The sequence below is a fragment of the Nomascus leucogenys genome, chromosome 25 (genome assembly GCF_006542625.1).
Source record: "Nomascus leucogenys isolate Asia chromosome 25, Asia_NLE_v1, whole genome shotgun sequence".
NCBI lineage: Eukaryota > Metazoa > Chordata > Mammalia > Primates > Hylobatidae > Nomascus > Nomascus leucogenys.
This window is the reverse complement of record NC_044405.1, coordinates 28719745-28746306: the sequence shown is the minus strand read 5'-3', so window position 1 is coordinate 28746306 and position 26562 is coordinate 28719745. Positions and strand designations below refer to the sequence as shown.

The 26562-nt window shown below is 51.1% G+C and overlaps 1 protein-coding gene across 2 annotated transcripts in view; it reads right to left on the bottom strand.

Moving 5' to 3' along the window:
- AGPAT3 (1-acylglycerol-3-phosphate O-acyltransferase 3) overlaps positions 1 to 22007 on the bottom strand; it is a 121259-nt gene extending 99252 nt beyond the window's left edge. Inside the window, exon 1 of one of the 2 annotated variants that reach the window (XM_030806361.1) lies at positions 21785 to 22007. The gene's annotated coding sequence lies outside the window, so the exon portion shown is untranslated. The remainder of the gene's footprint in view (positions 1 to 21784) is intronic. The other variant, XM_030806362.1, reaches the window with a different exon arrangement.
- Between the last annotated feature and the right edge of the window lie 4555 nt (positions 22008 to 26562).

The window sequence follows — 26562 nt, the reverse complement described above, 5'->3', positions numbered from 1 at the left end:
TCCTCTGGCATCACGATTGCCATGTCACTGCCCCGGCTTTGCAAAAACCCTGCCTGTATTTGGAGCCCCTGACCGGGCAACCTTCCCTCCTGTCAGCTGCTGCCAAGGAACCCCGTTACCAGCACTGGCCCGCTCCTCAGTGCTCCTGAAAACACTGCTTACCTGTCCCTGAGCCACGGTGCCCTCGCCCACGGGAGCCCTGTGCACCTGTGCACCTTCACCTGTGGCTCCCCTCACCTGTGCCATGAACCCCGGCTATACACTCCAGGCTTCCGCAGGGCTGGGCCTGGGGCCACAGAGTCATCAAACAACAGGCCCTTTTCTTCCTCCAAATCAGCGTATATAAGAAACTGGCACTGGGCATGGTGGCTTATGCCTGTAATCTCTGCGCTTTGGGAGGCCAAGACGGGTGGATCACTTGAGGTCAGGAGTTTGAGACCAGCCTGACTAACATGGTGAAACCCCATCTCTACTAAAAATACAAAAATTAGCTGGGCGTGGTGGCGTGCGCCTGTAATCCCAGCTACTTGTGAGGCTGAGACAGGAGAATTGCTTGAACCCGGGAGGTAGAGGTTGCAGTGAGCTGAGATTTTGCCATTGCCCTCTAGTATGGGCGAGAGAGTGAGACTCTGTCTCAAAAAAAAAAAAAAAAAAAAAAAAAAAAAAAAAAAAAGGGCAGTCATAGGTAGAGAAAAAAATTGTAATTGAAAGTTATTTGTTCGAGAACTGGAGACCAACTAGGAACACAGGAAGCAGAGAAGTGAGTCTCTGCGTCTGCATCAATGACGCAAAAGCAGCTGTGCAGGGAACCTGTCTGGCCCAGGCCCAGGCCTCCTGCACCCAGCCTCTGCGAGCTCCATGCTACCAGAGGGGCCGCACTTGGCTGAGGGAGGTGCGGACGCCATTTGAGGTCTAGCCGCAGGGTCGGGGGAGCACGGCTGGTCAGTGTACACAGGTCAGGGGCCAGGTTCCCTGCCTTGCTCAGCACCACACGTCACCGCATTGAAGCGCGTCTTTAGTAAAACCAGTGCTTCCCTTAAGGAGAATGCCATGAGGCATGAGTCTGATGCTTTTGACAAAAAACAAAGGCATCACTCTCAACTGCGATCTATCCCAGGTGAGGTGGGAGAAGGGAAAGAGCAGAGACAAGGAGACAATTACACAAGCAGCAGCCCAATGTGTGCTTTGCAGTATGCTGACCTGGCTTGCCCCACACCCAAGGGCAGACCCACAGATAGCCTTGCCTCTGCATCCACCACCAGAGCACGCAGTACTCAGCACCAGGCCACCCAGCACCCAGCACCAGGCCACCCAGCACCCAGCACCAGGCCACCCAGCACCCAGCACCAGGCCACCCAGCATCCAGCACCAGGCCACCCCAGCATCCAGTGCCTGGGCACCCAACGTCCAGCACCAGGCCACCCAGCATCCAGCACCAGGCCACCCAGCATCCAGCACCAGGCCACCCCAGCATCCAGTGCCTGGGCACCCAACGTCCAGCACCAGGGCACTCAGCACCCAGTACCAGGCCACCCCAGCATTCAGCACCACAGCGCCCCTGCATCCAGCACCAGGGCACCCCAGCCTCACCCACCCCAGGCCTCTGAAGGAGCAGGAGGCTGGGCCCCACATCCCACAACCGCACAGCCAGCTAGGCGAGACCAGAGGCAGCACAGGAAGGGACTGTGCAGCTCTTTCGGATTAGGAAAGGGCCGCGCTCTGCCCAGCAGAAGACAGGGACAAGGCTGCAGAGGCAGCACGGAAAGCCCAGAGTCACTCCCCACCCACCATCGGAAACCAGTGAGCTCATTAGAAACCGCTTATCTATGAGGCCAAATGCCCTCAGCAGGAGGGAAGGAGGAGGGGGAAGGAGGAGGGGGAAGGGGGGGAGGAGGGGGAGGAGGGGGAAGGAGGGGGAAGGAGGAGGGAGGAGGGGGGAGGAGGGGGAAGGAGGGGGAGGAGGAGAGGAGGAAGAGATCAAAGGGCGTGGCAGAGCTACACGTTCGACAGGCCTCCAGCCCTGGGGACTATCTGGGAATGTCCAGGAAGCCCTGTGAGCTGAGACAGGGTGACTCATCTCTGGTGACAGAGGTAACCACCTGGCCAGATGTACCTCTTTAAAGAGACATATTCTTACACCCATCACAAACAGACCAGAACACTGGCCAGGCACGGTGGCTCACGCTTGTAATCCCAGCACTTTGGGAGGCTGAGGCAAGCGGATTACTTGAGCTCAGGAGTTCGAGACCAGCCCGACCAACATGGAGAAACCCCGTCTCTCTACTAAAAATACAAAATTAGCCGGGCACAGGTGCTCTCACCTGTAATCCCAGCACTTTGGGAGGCCAAGGCAGGTGGATTGCCTCAGGTCAGAAGTTCGAGACCAGCCTGGCCAACATGGCGAAACCCTGTCTCTACTAAAAATACAAAAATTAGCCAGGTGTGGCAATGGGCACCTGTAACCCCAGCAACTTGGGTGCCTGAGGCAGGAGAATCGCTTGAACCCAAGAGGCAGAGGCTGCAGTGAGCCAAGATCATACCACTGTACTCCAGCCTGGGCGACAAAGCGAAACTCCATCTCCAAAACAAAAAACAAAACAAAACAAAACAAAAAAACAGAATACTGACCAGAAGAAAATACCCGGGCTTGCTATTCCTTATTGAGGACACTCTGGGGAAAAACTCAAGGACTGGCCAGGCTGAGTGACAAGGAACAGAAACGGTTCCCGGGGCCCAGGGCCCAGGCCATGTCATCTGCAGGGGTTTTTCCCATCTTATTTATGCAAGGAGCTCCTACTTGTAAACAGGAGAGAAAATGTTGTCCAAGAGGCTCAGAACCGGCGTCAGAGGCTCAGCGAGGACAGGCCCTCTCCTGGGGTCCCAGAGTGGACAGGAGGCCACACCACCATGGACTCTGGGCTTCTCTGGCTGATCACGGAGGTCCAGGCCATGAGGCCCTTGAGGCTCAAGGAGAAGGGTGTCTGAGGCAGGTCAGCCTCACGGTGGCCGCGGAGCATGCGCAGTGGAGTGACCCGGGCAGGAGGCTCTGCAGGCCAGCATCCCAGCCAGGAGGCAAAGGAGCAACTCCGTGTGTATCACAGCTTCACAGTCTCCAGCCATTCAGTATTTGCCCTCTTAAGTTTCTAGGTGCTGATAATTCACAAATAAAGAAGGAGAAAGCTTGCTGTCTCCTGCCTTCCAGGCCTGCGTGGAGGTGTGGGCCTGGTGTTGGGGCTAACCAGGAATCCTGCATCTCATGGGTGGCCCCACGGGACAAGTGAGGGGCTATGACACTGCACACTGCTTGGTGGCCAGCAGTTGCCCCAGGGCCCTGAGGACGGAGACAACAGGCACAGCTGGGCAGCTACCTCCTTAAGCCCAACCCAGGGCACCACCCCCCAAGACCAGGGCACCCGTGGCTGGAGGAGACCCAAGGGCCCTCTGACCCAGCGAGTCTCACGAGATGTGACTGCCTGCTGCCCTAGATGTTTATGGATGGGTGTTTGCTGTTGCAGTGACGGAAGGCACTGCTGGTTCTTAGAGGGGGGCTGAAATGCACCCTTCATGGGTCTTACCAGACACCTGCCCTCCGGGCTTAGATCTGACTCCAACTCTGATGCAAATGCCATGTATCTTGGTTTCATAGACACTGCTGGATTTTCCAGGAATGAAACCTCCCATAACACACGCCTGAGGGCGGAAGAGGACGCCTGCCTTGGCCAACCCCAGCAAGGGACTGAGTCTACCCCCACCACCCTCTCACTGCAGCTTGAGCCAAGAGGGACCACTTCATCTCCCAGTGCAAACGCGTGCAAGAGTTTCCAGATGGAAATACATGTCCATCTGAAATCCTGGGTGCAATCTATGAGACCTATTTCCATACTGCACAAGAGACATCATAATGCTTTATTAATAACACAGAGCACTAATAACACATTCACCAGACACTGCTCTAAGCATTTTCCCGCGTCACCTCCATTATGCAAAGGAGACGTGGGGCCCAGCAGGGCGGGGAATGACAGGCTGAGACTGACCACTCCCTCGGCCCTGGGCACAGGGCCCCCAGATGAGGGACTTACCCAAGGGACAAGGCTCTGCCCCTGCAGTGGCTTAGACCCTGGACCACACCAACATGGCAAACACACGTGAGCTGCAAATGCCGGCCTGTGTGCAACTTTACGTTGCTAGAGGCCACATTCAAAAGTAAAAAGAAATTGGCAAAAAAAATTTTTAATAGGCCAGGCATGGTGGCTCACGCCTGTAATCCCAGCACTTTGGGAGGCCAAGGCAGGTGGATCACCTGAGGTCAGGAGTTTGAGACCAGCCTGACCAATATGATGAAACCCCCGTCTCTATTAAAAATACAAAAATTAGCTGGGTGTGGTGGCATGCACCTGTAATTCCGCTACTCGGGAGGCTGAGACAGGAGAATCGCTTGAACCCAGGAGGCAGAGGTTGCAGTGGGCCAAGATTGTGCCATTGCACTCCAGCCTGGGCAACAGAGCAAAACTCCATCTAAAAAACAAAATTAATATTACATTTTATTTAACCCAGTATATCCAAAATATTATCATTTCTACATGTAACCAATATAGAAGAATATGAATGAGATCACTTACCTTCTCTTTCATATTAAGCCTCTGAGATTGGCGTGCATTTCACACCACGAGCACATCTCAGTTCCCACCAGCCATGTTTCCAGCATGCCTCTGTGGGCTGCGTGGCTCATGCCGTCTGCCCCAGACAGCACAGGCTGAGATATGACAGGTTCTCTGAGGGCGACATCCTTCCCACCTCCCTTTTCTGTCTGCATGTTAAGAATTTTAGCAGTTTTTAGTTTTACCAACCCTTTGCCTTCTAAAGCATTTATAGTGGTTAATTTCTCGACTTGAGGCAGGTGCAGGGGTTCAATACTTTATGTATGTGTTTTCATATAAAGCATTTCTTAAGAAAAAGTTGGCCCACTCCCCAAAATACAATGTAATCACAAGGCACAAAATAAAAATTATGACAAAGTTATTAAATACTTCCAGTTTTCTTTTCCTTCCACAAAACTTGGAAGGAAGAAAAAACTGATCCCTTTCTGGAAATAAATACATAATAAGTGACAAAGTAAAAACAATTAGTAATTACTACCACTTCCTTCTCAATTTTCTTTTTTTCCAAAAAAAGTTCTCACATTTATTCTCATTCATTCTCTCTCTCTCATTTTCTCTCTCTTCCCCCTCCCTGGCATTAAGAATGACCAACTTGTTATCAAACCACCAGCCTCAAAACAGATCTTCCTTGCTACGAACAGTTAACATATTGCCACCCGTCACATGTCCGATTCGCCACCATGTCAAACACAGTCGACTGGAAACGTCCAGGGACCATCACTCAGCAGTAAGCCGCCTGCCCACTTAATGCCAGTGAGTAGGAGACGTCCAGCGCCTGTCTCCAGACGTGTCCTTGTTTCCACTTTGGGGAGATATATGTGAGTGGGAATAACAAGGGTAACTGGCAAAATCATTGTGAAATGAATCTGTCCTACCATAAATGTGATTGCAAATTTTGAAGTTCATTTGCAAAAGGCCACAGACATAGCTGTGACCCATCCCAATGCACAGTGGCAATACCACTGGGAAAAGGGTAGCTACCGTCTCTGAGTCATCAGAATCCCTGCCAGTAAAGCTGGACGGCCCCCAGCACTCAAGATCAAAGCTGAGCTCCTGGCAGTAGAGACCTGCAGAGGCCCTTTCCCATCTTCCTGCCTGTGACTTACAAAGGCAGCCCTCGCCTACCTGAGAAAGTGGCACCAGAACAAGACAAGAACAGGCTGACCAGGAGCCCCACCCCGCCCCTGCAGACGCCTCTCCGGTGTGTTCCACAGGAACAGCGGCCACCCCTGCCGCTCCCAGATCTCGGGCTCTAGGGGACAACAGTTGCTGCCCTCAGCTGTGCTGAGCCATGAAGTGATTCAGCAGCAGGGGAATTGGATGCTGGTCCAGGAACACAGCACCAGCCTGGGAGGCCACAGACAAACACCAGTTTTGTGGGTGCAAAAGGCCAGTGCCAACTGATGTTGAAGCTCAAGTCCGCACCCTGAGTTTCCACAGTGCTCCTGAGATGCCTGGGGACACAGCAGATGCAGGGCTGCGTCCTCAGCCCCGGAGTCACGCTGGCCCGTTCTTTAAGAATAAACAGGAACAGAGACGGGCAGAACCCACGTCTTCTCAGTTCCACCCCAGGAGCGTAGGGAGAGGCCCACATGCCAGGATGCGGGGATGTGGGAGCTCACGGGAAGCAAGAGTACTAGGTGCCCAGAGGTCCTAAGGCCAGCTCAGGACAAAGGCGCAGAGCTCAGGCTGTCGCTTCTAGATTGCTCTGCTTTTCAAAGTGGTGCTCATTGACTGCGGTCACTCTTCCCTAAGTGCCGTCATCCCCGGGCGGCCCAGCCAGGACTCGGAGTGCAGATAGCCACACGCAACATGGCTGCCCTGACACGCACACGGCACAGCAGGTCCACGTGCCACTATGCCATTGACAAGGCACTTTCACATGTGCAGCCTCACAAACTGCTGAGGAAGAACAGACAAGGAGACAGGTGCGCAGCCGAGAGCAGAGAAGGAAACTTGCCTGAGCCACACCCCCACGACCCAGCCTCCAAGCCCACCGCCAGCCAGCACTTCCCACCGAGAAAGACCAGACTCCTCCTCCACAGCCAGATACCCGCGCTCCATTTCCACAGCTGAAATAAAATACTGTACGCATCAATTGTGCTTTATACGGTATTCACAGGAGATGAAGCTTTACTCAGTCTTAGCATGTTGGATTTTTTTTTTTTTTTTTTTTTTTTTTTGAGATAGAGTCTCACTCTGTTGTAGGCTGGAGTGCAGTGGTACAATCTCAGCTCACTGCAACCTCCACCTCCTAGGTCCAGGCAGTTTCCATATCTCAGCCTTCTGAGAAGCTGGGATTACAAGCACACACTGCCACACCCAGCTAGTTTTGGTATTTTTAGTAGAGACAGGGTTTCGCTATGTTGGCCAGGCTGGTCTCGAACTCCTGACCTCGAGTGATCAGCCGGCCTCAGCCTCCCAAAGTGCTGGGATTACAGGCATGAGACACCGCAGCCAACGGCATGTTGAATTTCAAAACTAGAAGACAAGCCAAGCGTGGTGGCTCACACCTGTAATCCTAGCACTTTAGGACCTGAGGTGGGCAGATTGCTTGAGGCCAGGAGTTTGAGATCAGCCTGGCCAATATGGTGAAACCTCATCTCTACAAAAAATACAAAAATTAGCTAGGTGTGGTGGCGTGCAACTTCAATCTCAGCTACTCCAGAAGCTGGGGCACAAGAATCGCTTGAACCCAGGAGGTGGAGGTTGCAACGAGCCAAGATCGAGACTGCACCACTGCACTCCAGTCTGGGCAACAGAGCAAAACTCTGTGTCCAAAAAAAAAAAAAAAAAAGACAAATGGAAATAAAAAACTATTAAACATCTACAACAGTGTCATTCTTTCAAATACTACTGGTGTGAGCAGAAACAGACATGATCTTTGCAGAGGGTGAATCAGCAACCACGTGTCTAACGTCTTTGAAATGGCAAGACCCTTTGCTCAGCAATCCACCTGTAGAATTTACCTTCAAGACACTGACTACAGAAGAACTGCACAAGGATGCCCATCTTATTTATAACTGGGAAAACGGAGCGGCATCGGTGTCCACTGACAGGGCTGGCCACGGCTGGCTGTGTCCACACAGTGGAGCCAAGTGCAGCCCTCCCTCGAGGGGGCAAATGGGAAGGTCAGCAGTGCAATGTGAACTGAAGCGGGCGACAGAGCCATGACATGACTCTGTTGTGCGTTAAGTGTGTGCGTGTATCTAACTCACACTCGGGATAGGAGCAGGCCACCTCGGCAAAGTGACATCCAGGTCGAAGTCACCAGGCAAAAGGAGAAAGAGTGTTCCAGGCAGGCTAAGGTCCAAGGCAGAGTGTGGCCAGTGGGGCAGCTTAAAGACCAGGTGTGGGGTGCAGAGCATGAGGCCGGGGGACACTGACACTAGCAGGCGTCATCACGGGGGCGCTGAGCAAGCAGTGGCGGGGAAAGCGCAGGGCTCCTGAAACGCTGCCTCTTGTGCTGTGGGGAACACGTGTGATGGGAGCTGAGATGGAGCGACCCCCACGCAAGACCACGGGCAGTCTCAGTCGAAGGCGAGGCTGGTGGTGGGGCAGGAGGAATCGTGAGGATCAAGGAGCCATAAGTGGGGAAGGGGGTGTGGGAGATGGAGGAAGGGGGTCATAGATGGGGCCCAGGTTACTGTCCTGGACACCAGTGGAGACAGAAGATAGAGGAGAGAAGATGGTGGTACCAGAACAACAGATGGGAATGGGCCTGCTGGGAAGATATCCTCAGCCAGATCCCAAGAATAGCACCATTTCAGCCGGGCGCGGTGGCTCATGCCTGTAATCCCAGCACTTTGGGAGGCCGAGGTGGGCGGATCACCCGAGGTCGGGAGTTCAAGGCCAGCCTAACCAACAAGGAGAAACCCCGTCTCTATTAAAAATACAAAAAAAATAGCAGGGCATGGTGGTGCATGCCTATAATCGTGGCTACTCAGGAGGCTGAGGCAGGAGAATCACTTGAACCCAGGAGGCAGAAGTTGTGGTGAGCCAAGATGGCACCGTTGGACTCCAGACTGGGCAACAAGAGCGAATCTCAAAAAGAAAAAAAGAAAAAGAATGGCACCATTTCAGGTGCTTCCTAGTCTTTTTCTTCACATTTATTTTCTACTTTTGAAACCTCACATGCCCTTTAACTATTACTGGCATATGCCGTGTATATGTACAGCAGTTCTTCAGCTACCAAATAAAAGTCATCTGAAGAAAGCCAATTGAAATGGCAACCTAGTCTGCCTATGCTAAAGTAGCAGAAAGCATCTCAGGTGGGATGGGTGACAGGGAAGTTGACAAAAAGTTAAGTTTATAAGGACAAAGTCTGAGTCACATTTTGCAATTGTTAAAACCGGTGGGCTGGGCATGGTGGCTCACACCTGTAATCCCAGCACTTTGGGAGGCCAAGGCGGGTGGATCCCCTGAGCTCAGGAGTTCAAGACCACCCTGGGTAACATGGTCAAATCCCATCTCTACTAAAATACAAAAAATTAGCTGGGTGTGGTGGCATGCACCTGTAGTCCCAGCTACTCAGGAGACTGAGACACAAGAATACTTGAGCCCTGGAGGCGGAGGTTGCAGTAAGCCAAGATTGTGCCACTGCACTCCAGCTTGGGAAACAGAGTGAGACTTTGTCTAAAAAAAACAAACAAACAAAAAACAAAACAAAACAAAAACTGGTGAAAAGCATTTGATAATGATGTGCTCAGTGGGGAGGCTTCCCAGCTTTAAACACCCTGGAAATTACACGTTGTCCTCCACCAGGTAGTTTTAGAGTTAGATAAAATGTCCCCCCAGATAGCCCGGTCATTTTGGTACATCCAATCTGTGACATTCCTTCTACTGTTCATTATGGTTTCATTCATCAGGATTTATGTAGATCCACCTCCACCATCATCAGTTTCTTCAATCTCAGATTTCTGCTGTAGGATCACTTTCCATCTAAGTCAACTACATCTTTAGACATCCCCTTTGTGAGCCCAGGAAATCAGCCTAAAGTAATTCTAGATCAGTCCCACTCCTGGACTCCTGGCAGGAGCAGGGCTTCTCCAGGGAGGCTTTGCTCCCTTCAAGCCTTGCAGGAATCTACAGACAAAGCCCACGTGAAATGAGCCCACAATCCAAAATCACAAAGCGTGTGACAGGCAAGCATCAGTGAGCAAGAGGCAGCAGAACAAGTGGCGGAGTCCAACCCTCAAGAAATTCAGATTTTAGTATTTGTTAATATTATTATCGGTATTACTTTGGTATTATTAGTTACAGTATAGAAAATAAGTACGTTTAGACATAAAGAGAAAATAAAAATAAGTGTAAGGAAAAGAATACCAAACAAGAGGAGAAGCAAACTTGGAAAGAAACAAAGAGAACTTTCAGAAATGAAAAATATAATCATTAAAAAAATGAAAATTAAAAGAACAGGTTAGGCTGGGCATGGTGCCTGTAATCCCATCACTTGGGAGGCTGCGGTGAGAGGATCACTTGACCCTGGGAGTTCAAGACCAGCCCTGGCAACATAGCAAGACCCCATCTCTACCAACAAAAAAAAAAAAAGGAAAAGAAGAACAACAATAACAGGTTAAATATTAATAGCGCAGAGGCTGGGCACGGTGGCTCACACCTGTAATCCCAGCACTTTGCGAGGCCAAGCCAGGTGGATCACCTGAGGTCAGGAATTTGAGACCAGCCTGGCCAAACGGGTGAAACCCCATCTCTACTAGAAATACAAAAATTAGCCGGGCATGGTGGTGGGCACCTGTAATCCCAGCTACTCTTGAGGCTGAGGCAGGAGAATCACTTGAACCCAGGAGGCAGAGGTTGCAGTGAGCCGAGATCGCACCACTGCACTCCAGCCTGGGCGACAGAGCAAGACTCCATCTCAAAAAAATTGTATATATATTTAAATAGCACAGTAGACGGAGATGAAGATAGAGTTGCTAAACTGGAAGACAGAGCTGAAGAAATAACCTGGAATGAAGCATAAAAAGACTGAAAGGTAAAAACATGAACGAGAGTTTAAGTGGCTGGGAGGATGGTATGAGAAAACAAAGCATAAGGCAGATGCTGTATGGTTGACCCTCCATATCTAGGGGTTCCACATTTGTGGATTCAACCAACTGTGGATCGAAGATATTTGGGCAGAAAAATTCCTAAAAGCAAAATTCAAATTTGCTGCTCTCTACTATGTTAAATCCACATTAATGAAGTTATATATAGGCATTGTATTAGATATTATAAGTAATCTAAAGATGATTTAAAAATACATGGGAGGGAGGCTGAGGAGGGCAGATCACGAGGTCAGAGTTCAAAACCAGCCTGGCCAATATGGTGAAACCCCTTCTCTACTAAAAATACAAAAATTAGCTGGGCATGGTGGTGGGCGCCTGTAATTCCAGCTACTCAGGAGGCTGAGGCTAGAGAATTGCTTGAACCTAGGACATGGAGGTTACAGTGAGCCAAGATCATGCCACTGCACTCCAGCTTGGGCGACTGAGCAAGACTCCGTCTCAAAAAAAAAAAGAAAAAAATACATATATGGGAGAATGTGCACAGGTTATACACAAATACGACACCATTTTATATCAGGAACTTAAGCATCCACTAATTTTGGTATTCATGCTGGATTCTGGAACCAATCCCTAGTGGATACCGCAGAATGACTGTATTGAACAAAATAATGGCTGAAATTTTTCCAGAATTGCTGAAAGACACGATACTTTATCTTCAGGAAGTACAATGAATCCAAAACAGGATAAATAAAAAGAAATCCATGCTAGAAAGACCACAGTGAAGTTGAAAAACACCAGAAATAAAGAGACTATAAAAGCAGCCAGACAAAAAGCTTACTACTGACACAGGAAGGACAATCGAAATGACAGCTGACTTCCTAACAGCAACTTTATAAGCCAGAAGATACATAATAGAATTCAATCCTTAAAGAAATGCCAGAGACTCAGCACTATACAGACTATATCCCTCTGCCCATGAGCCTTTTCAGCTGAAATCATAATAAAAACAACCTAAAATCCTCAGTGCCTTTGGACATAAATGCATTCATGGGTCATGGAAGAATAATAAAATTGTAAAATGCTGAACAATGAAAATATTACATATCAAAATAAACAAGAGACGACGGTACAGCAGAACTAAGTAGGAAAGCTACATAGACTTAAATGCTTATGACAGGACCGGGTGCGGTGGCTCATGCCTGTAATCCCAGCACTTTGGGAGGCCGAGGTGGGCGGATTGCCTGAGGTCAGGAGTTTAAGACCAGCCTGGCCAACATGGTGAAACCCTGTCTCTACTAAAAATACAAAAGTTAGCCAGGCGTGGTGGCATGCACCTGTAATCCCAGCTACTCAGGAGGCTGAGGCAGGAGAACCACTTGAATCTGGGAGGCGGAGGTTGCAGTGAGCCGAGATCACGCCACTGCACTCCAGCCTGCGTGACAGAGGGAGACTCTGTTTCAAAAAAAAAAAAAAAAAAAAATACTTATGACAGGAAGTTGAAAATTAAGAAACTAAGCTTAGAGAAAATAGAAAAGAAAATGTTTCAATTTAGTAACCTAGAAAGAGAACACCAGAATAAACCCAAAGAGTGTAGAAGGAAATGCTGACAATGAACAGAAATTAGTGATACAGAAACAGACACAGTGGAGAAAATCAGCAAGACTAATGGCTGGTTTTTGGTGAACACTAATCAAATAGATGAGCCTCTGTGAGATGAATCTAGAAAAGAAAGGTAAAACCATGTTAGGAATGAAAAGGGTGATTTACTGTCAGATATACTAGAGATATAAAAATTAAGAAAATATTCTGACCTTCGTATCAAGAAACTGACAACTTGGGCCAGGCGCAGTGGCTCACGCCTGTAATCCCAGCATTTTAGAAGGCCGAGGTGGGAGAATCACCTGAGGTCAGGAGTTCGAGACCAGCCTGGCCAACATGGTGAAACCCCGTCTCTACTGAAAATGCAAAAATTAGCCAGGCGTGGTGGTGCATGCCTGTAATCCCAGCTACTCGGGAGGCTGAGGCAGGAGAATCGCTTGAACCCGGGAGGCAGAGGATGCAGAAGCCCTGTGTTCTCCTTCCAGGTACTACAGCTGGAGTCCTCAGGGCACATGGGTTTTGCTGGTGCGCGTGCTTTACCTCCATGGAGTTCAGTGCTGCGCACACTTCTGCAGCTCACTCCTTCCCACTCCAGCGTTATCCTCCGGAGGCGCACACTTCTGCGGCTCACTCCTTCCACTCAGCGTTATCCTCCGGAGGCGCACACTTCTGCGGCTCACTCCTTCCACTCAGCGTTATCCTCCGGAGGCGCACACTTCTGCGGCTCACTCCTTCCACTCAGCGTTATCCTCCGGAGGCGCACACTTCTGCGGCTCACTCCTTCCACTCAGCGTTATCCTCCGGAGGCGCACACTTCTGCGGCTCACTCCTTCCACTCCAGCGTTATCCTCCGGAGGCGCACACTTCTGCGGCTCACTCCTTCCACCCAGCGTTATCCTCCGGAGGCGCACACATGTTGCGGCTCACTCCTTCCACCCAGCGTTATCCTCCGGAGGCGCACACATGTTGCGGCTCACTCCTTCCACTCAGCGTTATCCTCCGGAGGCGCACACTTCTGCGGCTCACTCCTTCCACTCAGCGTTATCCTCCGGAGGCGCACACTTCTGCGGCTCACTCCTTCCACTCAGCGTTATCCTCCGGAGGCGCACACTTCTGCGGCTCACTCCTTCCACCCAGCGTTATCCTCCGGAGGCGCACACATGTTGCGGCTCACTCCTTCCACCCAGCGTTATCCTCCGGAGGCGCACACCCCCCCCCCCCCCCCCCCACATGTTGCGGCTCACTCCTTCCACTCAGCGTTATCCTCCGGAGGCGCACACTTCTGCGGCTCACTCCTTCCACCCAGCGTTATCCTCTGGAGGCGCACACATGTTGCGGCCTGGAGGAGCTACTTCCTTCCCCTCTCCACGGTGAATGTAGCACGAGGTTATTTTTCATTTTATTTGGAGACAGGCATTGAGAGAGCTCCCAGGGTCTGACTCTAACACACATGCCACTATGAACACCTCAGCACGTCCCCCGGGAAGCACACGGCAGGTGCACCCGCCACTCAATGCCATCTCCCTGCAGCTCCTGCCATTCCCAAAGCAGCGATGCTGGCACCAGTGCTCTGTCTGCCCCCACATCTTCTCCAGCACTTGTCCCCACAGTCTTCTAAGTTTCGCCATCCCGGCAGGGGGAGGCTGCGGGTCTCTGTGGTTTTGTTTCTGCATCTTCCTGGCGATCCATGACAGTGGATCTTCCATCTCTCCAGCTCCTTGCTTTTGGGTCACTTCGTTTGTATTTCTCACACCAGGCCTCCTCTGCTTCAAGGAGGCAGAGTGGGATGATTCGGAACTAAGTGGCCACTGTTTGTACCCACACCAGAAGGCAACATGGTAGAAGCATTTCCCTAAAATCAGGAACAGGACAAGGATGGCCTGTCACGCTTCCATACAGCCCTGCCCAGCAGGGCCTGGCCCAGGCAACAAAACAGGAAGGAAAAATATGAAAGATATAAGGAAGAAACAGAGTCTTCACCGTTCCCACATGACATGAATGTCTACTGAGAAAATCCCCAAAATCTACAAATAAATTTTAAGCAATGGCAAGGTGATCAGCTGTTAAATCAATACCCAACAGTCAACTGCATTTCTACAGAACACCAGCAAAGACTTAGAAATCAATAAAAATAAAAAACACCACTTATGGCCGGTGCGGTGGCTCACGCCTGTAATTCCAACACTTTGGGAGGCCGAGGTGGGTGGATCACTTGAGGTCAGGAGTTCGAGACCAGCCTGGCCAACATGGTGAAACCCTCTCTCTACTAAAAATACAAAAATTAGCTGGGCATTGTGGCGTATGCCTGTAATCCCAGCTACTCGGGAGGCTGAAGCAGGAAAATCACTTGAACCCGGGAGGCAGCGGTTGCAGTGAACTGAGATCCTGCCACTGCACTCCAGCCTGGGCGACAGAGCAAGATTCTGTCTCAAAAGAAAAAAAAAAAAAAACACCATTTACAAAAGCAAGAACAATAATAAGGGTACCTGGGAATAAATGTAAGCACAGAGTGCCAGATGGAATGTGAAATACCACAGTGCTTTATCAAAAGACACCTCGGAAGACCTGCACAGTCAACTCTAAAGAGATAAAGGGCTTAAGCAGAGAAAGCAAACTTTACAACTTCTACAGAAAAATACAGAATACATTTGTGACCCAAGAATTGGGAAGAACTTAAAGTAATATGCAAAAGGCACTACCTAGAAAAGAAGGATGGATAAAATTACACATTACATTAAAACTATCTTTTCACCAAAACAAAAAAAGTGAAAAGATAAAACCCAACTGGGAAAAGTATATAATGCACACATTACAACCAAAGATGAACATCCCGAATCCATAAGGAAATATATACTATGGAAACTATATATAAAGAATAGGTGAGAAAAAGACATAACCCAAAAGAAAAATGGATGAAGCACATGAACAGGAATTTCACAGGGAAGGACACACATAACCAATAAATATACAGGATGCTCAATTCATCCAGCAGGGAGGCGTAAATCAAGACCACAACTGCACAACAGTTTGCATCTACTATCTTTGCAAAAATCAACAGCAATGCCAAGTGCTGACGAGTATGTGGATCACGTGTGTCCAGAGACATGGACATAGAACATTCCATGTAAACAGGTCAAGATTAGAAGTGCTTCTGGTAAATGTATAGATGCATGCTGAAAACATTACTTTTTGCAGGCTTTATCTTTGCATAGATCTTATGGGAGGGTCTCCTGTAGGCCCTTAAAGACACGTGGAGTTACATTGTTTTCCAATTGATGCTTATTCTCTTAGTACCATCTTCTCCTTTCCTCTAAGCACCATCAGAGAATGCTGTTTCCAGCAGCCATCCCTGAGACAGAGGCAATGATTCTTTTGGTTTCATCTGCACATAAATTCTTGGGATTTTTTTCCCCTCTCTTCCTGCATTTTGGAAGTGCCTGTTTTGTCCTCATTTAATTAGTTCAGTTACTTTGTTTCAAGAAATAAACAAATACTGTAGCCCAGAGACTGTAAAAATAGTAGCCCCAGTTGAATTCAGGTGGCAACATTTGTAATTTGGCATGTGCAGTTTGTTAAAAATAAATACATTGTATATAAAACTCCAGATATCTGGATTCTCTCAGAAGACTAAGGACGGAGTCACTCTGGTCCTATACCCACCTGGCCCTGCTCAGCTGGGGGTCAGTAGCAGGTGATCAGGTGAGCCAGACCCTGTGGAAGAGCCCTCAGTCTCTCACTCATGTTCGCCACAGCCACCCCTTCATAGGCCTCATATCTGCATTCTCACTTACCTTCCTAGCTGGATCCTGTCAGAATCTGTGTTTACGATTTTCCTGTATAGCTTTGTTCACCAAAGAGAAACATTATATACTCAATAATTCACTAACATTTATTTATTTATTGAGATGGAGTCTGGGTCTGTCGCCCAGGCTGGAGTGCAGGGGCACGATCTCAGCTCACTGCAAGGTCCGCCTCCCAGGTTCAAGGCATTCTCCTTCCTCAGCATCCCGAGTAGCTGGGACCTATGCATGCGCCACCACACCTGGCTAATTTTTGTTGTTGTTGTTTTGTTTTGTTTTTTGTTTTTTTCTTAAGTAGAGACGGGGTTTCATCATGTTGGCCAGGCTGGTCTCAAACTCCTGACCTCAAGTGATCCACCCACCTCGGCCTCCCAAAGTGCTGGCATTACAGGTGTGAACCACCGCCCGGGGACCCAATAATTCACTAACATTTAAAGAAAAGAAGTAAAAGTTACAAAGGCTTTGGGGCTCCAGGAAAATGCAATGCTAGCCTGGAGCTGGAACTGAACTGCACGACAAACATATTTTCTAACCAATGTTCTAGAACTTAAGTCGTAGTAATAAGCTCCTGATTTAGAAAACTGAAAATAACCTGTGTGCACTGAAACACGTGTGTCCTGATCGCTGTAGCGCATTTGAAAATTCCCAGGACACCAGCACTTCACCTCCCTGCACCAGCTCACTGCCAGCCACGGCTGGGAGTCCAAGGAGGACGGCTGTGGTTCGCTTCCTAAAACTAATCCAAAATCCCGCCCGCCCGTGCCGCATAGTGAGTCACAGTTGGGATTGTCTTTACTGTTCCTTTTGTTTTTGTGGATTATCAAAAGTCACTAAACTTAGCCAGGCGTGGTGGCAGCACCTGTAGTCCCAGATACTGGGGAGGCCAAGGTGGGAGGATCGCTTGAGCCCAGGAGTTTGAGTCCAGCCTGGGCAACACAGTGAGGCCCCATCTCTAAAATAAATGCATAAAATTTTAAGTCCCTAAACTTCGTCTCTGAGGCCGCCATGGAGCTAGCTCTGCCAGAGAGAGCCGCTTCAAGGTGACAGGTGAGGAGACAGGTGAGCCACAGCCTCCTTGCTGAGACACCTTCGGGACCCCTTCAGGGATAATGACCAAAGGGGGTACTCATGCAGGGCCACCCGGGGGGTCCACTCAGCACTGGGCTGGCTGTGCCTAACTCAGGGCTGGGTCTAAGGCTTCTCCTCCCCAGCCCTGCTCCCTCCGCCTCCTCTCACGGGGGTCAGCCCTGCCTGGAAGTCTGGTGCTCCCCCACCATCCTCTGCAGGGTTTCTCCCTGCACTTCCCATCTCATCTGGGCACTTGCTTCCAAACTGACAACTGGGTAACCCAAACTGACGCGGTCTTCCTCTAACAATCTGACTTCTGTCTATTTTGGCAAAAATCAATGCTATTACACCATATTTTACAAAGTATAACAACTGATTAATTTCTCAATGCAAAAATTAAGTGTAACTCCCTAATAAAATGCACATTTGTTCACTCAATCGATCACTCCAATTAGACTAGGACAATGGCCTAAATCAGAAATCAATCTGTGAAAAGCTTAACCCAATCATCGGCACATTCTTCACATGAGGAGTCAATAAACAGCTCTTCATTTTACTCCCACCAAGTGTACCATAAAAAGCTGAGCATAGATGAATTTACGTCAATTGAATTAATTTTCTTCTTGATTCCATATCCAGCATGTATCTGTTTCTATCAATTCAGATGGAGATTTCAGAGCCCCCAGTCCAGCAAGTATGGCCTCCGTTTCAGAAATGTAGATTTTCATCTATTGGATCTTATGAGCATCAGCGTGGTTTGGTGGAAAGAATAACAGCTTTGGATTCTATAGGACCTTTGTTTAAATCTGGATTTGCCCAAGCTGAGATGCTGGCCACACTTCCTCACTCAGTTTCCCATGTCAGTGTCTCTGTCAGTTTCTGTGTGATGGGGCAATACCACTCTCCTTACAGGGATGTAGAGGAGCTTATAAAATAAGCATGTCATAAAGCAGGTGACAGATTTAGTGTCAGGTCAGCAAATAGGACATGAGGAAGAGAACAAGAGCCACCATGGCTGCAGCACCGGTACTCAGCTCCCGACACCTGGCTGAGAACCAGGAGGGCAGACAGTCAGGGGTGAGTAATCGATCTCAGGACAGGTATTTCCTTGTACAGCTTTTACTGCTGCTCATTTTATAATTCATCATTATTGTTATGTATTATGCATTTCATTCCCTACCCGCTTTCATCTCCATCAATGACGCATGGCCTTCCCAGTCACTGGGGACAGGCCTCTGGGCTGCAGGCACACTGTGCCACCAAGAGCACCCAGCTCCACTCTGAGTCCTAAGTGACACAGGGCACGCCAGCCAGGAGGGAGATTTCTGCGTGTCACACACTGAAGGATACTTGTGTTGCTTTCAATTCACCACCAGTAACATTTAAAACATATCCTACCTGCAATCCTTCTACCTAGGCTTGGGAAAAGATGTGGCCAATTTAACCCCAGCATCCATGTAGCCTAATAGCCAGGTACAGACTTTGGCCCTGCAGAAAGAACTAACGCCAACTTTCACCATCAACTCGGCCTTCCCGCCTCCAAAACTAAACACAGACACTGTCCCAAGGTTATTAGAGTGCCAGTCTCCTGCACTTTGCTTGACAAAGAAAATCAAAACATGGCCACTTCTAAATGACTAAATGAAAGCCTGTCAGAAGGTGAACGATTAATGCATTTGCCTAAAATGCAGCATTTTGAAATTGGTAATTTAGAATTAATCTTGAAATTATTATGAAGTGGTTTTAGGAAGGACAGACGATTCATGGTCATGTTACTTTACCACTTGAAACGACCCATTTAAAACCCCAAACACTCTTAGGTTAACCAAAAGTAAATTCCCATGAAATTTCTGAGCAACTGTCTTTAGAAAACTCAGTCCAACTTTGGCCGGGCGCGGTGGCTCACGCCTGTAATCCCAGCACTTTGGGAGGCCAAGGCGGGCGGATCACGAGGTCAGGAGATGGAGACCATCCTGGCTAACACAGTGAAACCCCATCTCTACTAAAAATACAAAAAAATTAGCCGGGCGAGGTGGCGGGCGCCTATAGTCCCAGCTACTCGGGAGGCTGAGGCAGGAGAATGGCGTGAACCCCCGGGGGCGGAGCCTGCAGTGAGCCAAGATCGCGCCACTGCACTCCAGCCTGGGTGACAGCGAGACTCCGTCTCAAAAAAAAAAAAAAAAAAAGAAAAGAAAACTCAGTCCAACTTTACTGTATTACTGTAACAAAAATCTTGCAATGAGATGGAGTAGCTAAGATCTCACATTAAACAAGTCATTAAAAAGGAAACAGTCAAATGTAGCCAGTCACGTCCCATGCTGTGATCTAGAAACGCCAGTTCCACCAGCCATACCTTGTAACACGGAAATCACAAGAGTTTTTGACAAGGCCAGAGAGGGAGGCAAAGCGTGGAAGCAGAAGCCATTGAATTTACCAGAGGTGGGTTTTGATGGTGACAATGGGCCTGCACTGGCTCTTCAGTGCCAAGCAGTAGGGGCTCTGCCGTGGGGTCTGCACTGTGAGAGCCTAAGCGGCGCTAAAGGTTGATGAACAGGGTAAATGTGATTGGGCGAGTTAAGGACACCCCTCCTCCAAAGGAATCCAGGAAATCAGGCTCTTCTCAAACACACATTCTGATCTTCCCCTTCCCTGTTTAGGAGAATTCCAACATTTCCCACCTACCTCTGATTTGACCAGGGATAGCATCCACGGACTTCCAGCACCCGGACGGGTCTGTGGAGGTGGGAGTTCCGGGGATGTTACCCTAAAGGCGGCCCTGCCTTTCCGTGACATAACCTCGGGCAAGTAACTCAAGCCCTGTTTTGTCAGACCATTTGTTTACGAGGTCAAAGTGCTGAGGGGATGGGAGGCAGGCGTATCAGTCACATGTCTACGGCAGGGACGGAACAGATTACTTTGGTGAATGCTCTTTTTCTAATTTCCAAAATAAAACCATTACTTTCAGTTTGCTTCCCCAGTCCTGGCACACAGACGCGCGTCCAGGCACAGGGTGTAGCTCCCCAGCGTGGAGTCTGCACTGGGGCCCAGCCTGGGGCGGGGCAGCACCCTCCCTCCAGTAAGGCCTGTTCTAGAATCCACACTCCTGGGGACTTTCCCACCCGGCCACACTGCCTTTAACCCAGCAGTCTTCAGGCTGCTGCAGCGCGTGCCCCTGGCAGATACGCCAGGACAGGGCCACACACAGGTAGGGTGACCACAGAGGGCGGCCACTCCATGAAGTCAGCTTCAGAACACTTAAGGCCCCTACACCTTCTAAGGCCAAGGGGCCCTGTTCGATCTGAATGTCAATGGCATGCAGCTGCTTTTTAGACAATGTCCTCAAGAAGATACTTAAGAGTAACCAGAAATGGATACAAGAAGCGAGTTGTAACAGGGACAGGCTAACGCCGAACTCTGTGGGGGAGGGGGATTCGTTGGAAAGAGGGAGGGGGAGCAGCAAAGAAGTGACCAAATTAAGAGCGTGCTCAGCATCCTCGGGAGAGCCCTCTGAAGCTTTTAAACTGAGAAGTTTAGCAATTCCTAAGCGAGTCGGAGCAGCCGCGCCTGCAATTTAAAAGCTGCAGGATCCTGGGTCCCTCTAGTAGCCTGGGCCCGCCGCCCGCCCCACCTCCCAGCCCCCAGCAGGCTCTCGGCGTTGGCTTTCATTTTTAATAAGAGCAGCACGCTCATCACCCTCTGTCTGGAGGCCAACAGCCCACATCTTTCCTTCTACTAAGATCATGTTTCCCAGGAAAAAGAACCCAACTGCTCAAGTATTCTCTTAGACAAGGCTTTTAAAATTGTGCTGCTTTTTTTTTTTTAAAGGTCTGGGAAGCCATTTATAAAAGCATTTTCCCCATGTCACTAAACTTCTCTCAAAGTTAAAAAAAAAAAAAAAAAAACTGCACCATTTTCAGCTAGCTTCAAATACTAATAACCCTCCTTTCCTAAGTACTTGGGACCAGTGTTCCAAGGGTCCTGGGGTGGCCAGGGGTGGGTTTTCGCCCCCACGGCTCTTGTTCCCGGACTGACCCCATCCCCTGACCCTCCCGGTGCAAACGCGCCGCCGGTCTCCGGGCCGAACCCACAGTCAACCCTGGGCCCCGCAACCCTCCCCGCGCGGAGCGGCAAAGTGAAACTGCACCCTCGGCCTGGGCGCGCGAGGAGGAGGCCCCTGGGGGGGTCCCGGGTCCGCCGCGCCCCGAAACCAGGCGGCGGGCGCGTCCTGTCCACGGGGGAGCCGAGCGGGGCCCGGAGCAGAGTCCAGGACGGAGGGATGGGACGTCCCCGCGGGAACCCACTCGTCCTCCCTCGGCCCCGGCCTCGAACCCCCGGGCCTCCCACTGGGCCCAGCGCCACCGAGGCTGCTGCGGGAAGTGGCCGGGGCCTCGCGCTGGACCAGGCCGCCGGGGAGGCCGGGGATGCGGAGGGCGCACAGGACCCGGGCCCAGACCCCCTCCCGGCCCCGCGCCTTCCCAGGCCCCGCGCCCCGCGGAGCGCGGCCGGCCCATTGCGGCGCGGGGCCCCGGGCGGCCCGAGGTCTGACGGCTGGGGCAGGGGCGACCTCCGGCGGCGGGAGGGCGACCTCGGGCGGCGGCGGGGCGTGGGGGAAGTGGGAGACGGCCCGACCTCGGGCGGGGGCCTCGGTACTCACCTGCAGCCGCCGCCACCTGCTCGTCGCGCGGGCGTCCCCGGCGTCGCCTCCGCGGCCCCGCTCCGGCCGCTGCGCTTCTCGGCCCTGGGCCCGGCCCGGCCCTGCGTCGGGGCCTCAGCGAGTGCGGCGCCCGCCGCCCCCGGCCCCCATCCCGCCGCCCTCCGCCCTCGGCCGCGCCGCCGCCGCCACTTCCTGTGCGCGGCGATCCCACAGTTCCGCCGGCGCGCGCGGGGCGGCCGAGGGACACGCTGGGGGGACGCGCGGGGGGACACGGGGGAAGGACGCGGGGGGGCGACGCGGGGGGGGACGCGGGGGGGGACGCGGGGGGGCGGGGGGGGGACGCGGGGGGAAACACGGGGAAACGGAGGTCACGGGGGGACACGCGCGCGGAGGGAGGTGTGGGCCGAGGGCGCCGGCGGGGCCGGGTGCGGAGCCTGCATGGGATCCGCTAACGGACGGGGCTGGGGACCGCGTTGGGGGAGGGGGGCGGACGGGCCGGGACCGCGGGGGGCGCGGGGGGAAGGGGATCACGGAGGTCCGGGCTGAACGGGGGGAGGTGGCGAAGGACCAGGCTGGGGTCCCGCGAGGGCTCCCACGGACGGGGTCGGGGACAGAGGGGGCCGGGGCGCGGGGTGGGGCCGGGAGGCGCCTCCGAGCTCTGCCTGGGCCCCGGCATCTCCCCTGCCGGGGTCTCCTGCGGGCGCCGGGGAAGTTTCGGGCGCGAGCTCCTCCCCCGGTCGGCCGGGGCTTAGGGTCGCCGTCAGGGGTCGCCGCGCGGCGGGCTCGGTGGGGACGGCTCCACGAGAGCGGCTCCGCGGAAGGATCGCGTTTCAGCCCACGTGCTGCGCCCGTGGACTTATTCATAGTTGGCACCCGGCTGGCAACACTGTATCGACACTTGACCGTGGCGGGGGTGGGGGTCGCCCCGGAGCTGCCCTGCGAACCCCCGCGGGCGCTGACGCCGTCCCCTCTAGACCGCGGAGCCATCTCAGCCCCAGCACAGCGGCGCCTGTTCCCCCGTCCCCTGCACCTGGCCAGCGGCCGATCCCCGAACCCGCGGAGGCCGCGCAGGTGCCGCTGTCAGAGCAGGGCCCGCTGCGGGCTCCGCCTCCTGCACCCGGTACCTTGTGTGACCTGGCGCCTGCTCAGGTCCTCAGGCCCAGGCTGGACTTGCTGAGCTTGGGTGGGCTTCATTTGAAAACCATTTAAAATACCAAGTACTGGTACTGTCTACTATGCCCCTTTTTTTCCTTTTTTTTTTTTTTTTAATTATTGAGACGGGGTCTTGCTCTGTCGCCCAGCCTGGAGTGCAGTGGTACAGTCGTGGCTCACTGAAGCCTTGAACTCCAGGGCTCAAGTGATCCTCCCACCTCAGCCTCCCAAGTATCTGGGACCACAGGCACACACCACCATGTCTGGCTAATTTTTAATTTTTTTTTTTTTTTTTTTTTTTTTTTTTTTTTTTGTAGAAATGGGGCCTCACGGTGTTGCCCAGGCTGATCTTGAACTCCTGAGCTCGAGTATTCTCCCACCTCCTCCTCCCAAAGTGCTGGGATTACAAGTATGAGCCCCCGCACCCAGCGTGCACCTCCCTTTAAGCCTCCCCAAATTATTTCGGAAAATACTTAGACTGAAATAAAATGAAAGTACTGTGCACCTGTCCTACTCACAGTTCCCTTATTCTTGAAAAAGGAGTTAAGATTTGCAAAGCTTGTGGAATTCACCATTTGTAAAACCTCTCACCCCTCATGTCACTTTGGGTAATCTGTACCACAGATAAATTCCCACAGGCACCTGCGGGATGTGTGGATCTGACTTACAGCTCTACCTATAATCACGGGAAGGCTGAGAACAACCAGACACTTGGTTAAATAAACTCTAGAACATTCATTTAGCATTTTTAATTTAAAACATTTTTCTAAAGTTGTGATGTGATAATTCTGTGTACACAGATAGGATATAGTTTACAAGATCTGTTAAATTAAAAAATAAAAATAGTGCAGAGCAGTGAATATACAATGATGTGCTTTATTTAAAATAAACAAACAAAATATGGCCGGGCGCGGTGGCTCACACCTGTCTGTAATAATCCCAGCACTTTGGGAAGCTGAGGCGGGTGGATCACGAGGTCAGGAGTTCAAGACTAGACTGGCCAAGATGGTGAAACCCCGTGTCTACTAAAAATAAAAAAAAAAAATTAGCCTGGCGTGGTAGCAGGCGCCTGTAATCCCAGGTACTCCGGAGGCTTAGGCAGAGAACTGCTTGAACCTGGGAGGCAGAGGTTGCAGTGAGCCAAGACTGTGCCACTGCACTCCAGCCTAGGCGACAGAGTGAGACTCCATCTCAAAAAAAAAAAAACAAAATGACCGGATGCGGTGGCTCACACCTGTAATCCCAGCACTTTGGGAGGCCAAGGCGGGCGGATTACTTGAGATCGGGGGTTCCAGACCAGCCATGGTGAAACTCCACCTCTGCTAAAACAAGATACAAAAATTAGCTGGGCGTGGTGGTGCTCTCTTGTAATCCTAGTTACTCAGGAGGCTGAGACAGAAGAATTGCTTGAACCCGGGAGGCAGAGGTTGCAGTGAGCTGAGATCTAGCCATTGCACTCTGGCCTGGGTGACAGAGCGAGACTCTGTCTCAAAACAAACAAACAAACAAACAAACAAACAAACAGAAAACAACATAGGCAGATACAAGTCCAGAAGGCTCTGTGAAGATATGACACTGAATGGGCAGGGTAAGGAAATTTTATAGTAATAAAATCTCTATGTATGTTAGGTAGTAATGTTTAGATTTATCACAAGCACACATTTTATAATTTATAAATTTTATAATTTATTATTATTATTAGAAAAAGGGTGTCCCCCTGTCAGCCAGGCTAGGAGTGCAGTGGTATGATCATAGCTCACTGTAGGATCCCTGAAGGGATCCTCCCACCTCAGCCTCTCAAATAGCTAGGGCTATAAGCATGCACCACCACGCCCAGCTATCTATTTATTTATTATTTATTTAGTAAAGATGGGGTCTCACTCTGTTACCCAGGCTGCTCTCAGACTCCTGGCTTCAACGATCCTCCCACCTTGGCCTCCCAAAATGCTGGGATTAGAGGCATGAGCCGCCCAGCTCTGCATACTTATTAAAAATGAATTATGATGTACCTCTTCATTTAAACATTGGATGGCTCCTTCAGCCTCACTTTGAGCTTTTAGATCAGCCCCAAATATTATGTTTGTCTCAATGGTGTAAAACTTCACTGACAGACCAGCCTGGTCAACAAAATTAAAATCAGCTGCGTGTGATACAGCACACCTGTAGTCTCAGCTACTCAGGAGGCTTAGGTGGGAGTCGAGGCTGCAGTGAGCCATGAACGTGCCCCCTGCACTCCAGCCTGGATGACAGAGACAGACCCTTTCTTCATTAGAATCTGTGGTCACTGAGACCTGAGCCGAGCCCCTGGAGAGCCGCCGGTGCGCAAACACTCAGAAAAGCATTTGAAGGGAGCTGGAAGTCAGCCACCCACCCTCAACTGTTTACAGGGTTCCAGCGCACAGGTGCTCAGATTGGCAGGAAACGTCATCGCTAACCTCTGTTGAGCCCTTGTTATGTGTGTAGATTAGTTCATTAACCAAAACCAGGCCACAAGGTAGAGATGACTGACACCCCATTTTACCTTTAAGGAAACTGAGGCATAACAAACCTCCCTACCTTATCTGCCAGCACACAGGGCAGCAGAGGCAGGCAGCCCGGCTCTAGGCCCTGATGCAGCCACAGCGCCAGCAGCTTCTCCTGACCCGGTAATAGGGTTGGTTATTAAGAAAGAGACTCGTGGTGAGCCAAGATCATGCCATTGCACTCCTGCCTGGGCAACAGAGAGACTGGATCTCAAAAAAAAAAAAAAAAAAAAAAAGAAAGGGAGACTGAGATCCTCAGCCCCCTCAATGAAAAACTGGGGGCAAAGGGAGATTCTGACCTTGAGTAGTATTTGTCCAGAGAGGGGATTTTTGCTAGGAATGAAAAGAGGAAAAGTCATTTTTTTGTTTGTTTGTTTGAGACAGAGACTTGCTCTGTCGCCCAGGTTGGAGTACAGTGGTACGATCTTGGCTCACTGCAGCCTCCGCCTCCTGGGTTCCAGCAATTCTCCTGCCTCATTCAGCCTCCGGAGTAGCTGGGATTACAGGCACCCGCCACCACGCCTGGCTATCTTTGTATTTTTAATAGTGATGGGGTTTCATCATGTTGGCCAGGCTGGTCTCGAACTCCTGACGTCAAGTGATCCACCCACCTCGGCCTCCCAGAGTGCTGAGATTACAGGTGTGAGCCATGTGCCCAGCCTTTTTGGTATTTGTTGTCCACAGTGCATATGAGCCAGGCCCTGGGAAAGAGGCCCCCTCTTCATTATTCACTCTAATTCTCAGCCTGAACTTGCTGACATCTGGCCTCACAGAGAAGCAAACTGAGCTGGAGAGGTGATCCCAGGGCCAAATGCAGATTGCTGCCCACCTCACACCCAGAAGGAGGCTTTCCAGTTCTGAGGGGGCCTCATTGGACAACTTGCCCATCCAGCCCTGCCCGAGGCCCAGGGGGCCCAGTCTGGCTCAAGGCAGGTCAGGGGAGAGGACAGGCAGCGGCTGGCAGTAGGGAGGGCCCTGGAGCAGGTGAGGCTGGACGCTGAGTCACGCGACTGCCCGGGGAGCTGAGAGCCAAGGCTCAGCGCCAGCCTGTGACCTTAAACAAGGACATTACCCATTTGGTCTTAGCTTCTTTTTTTTGTAAAA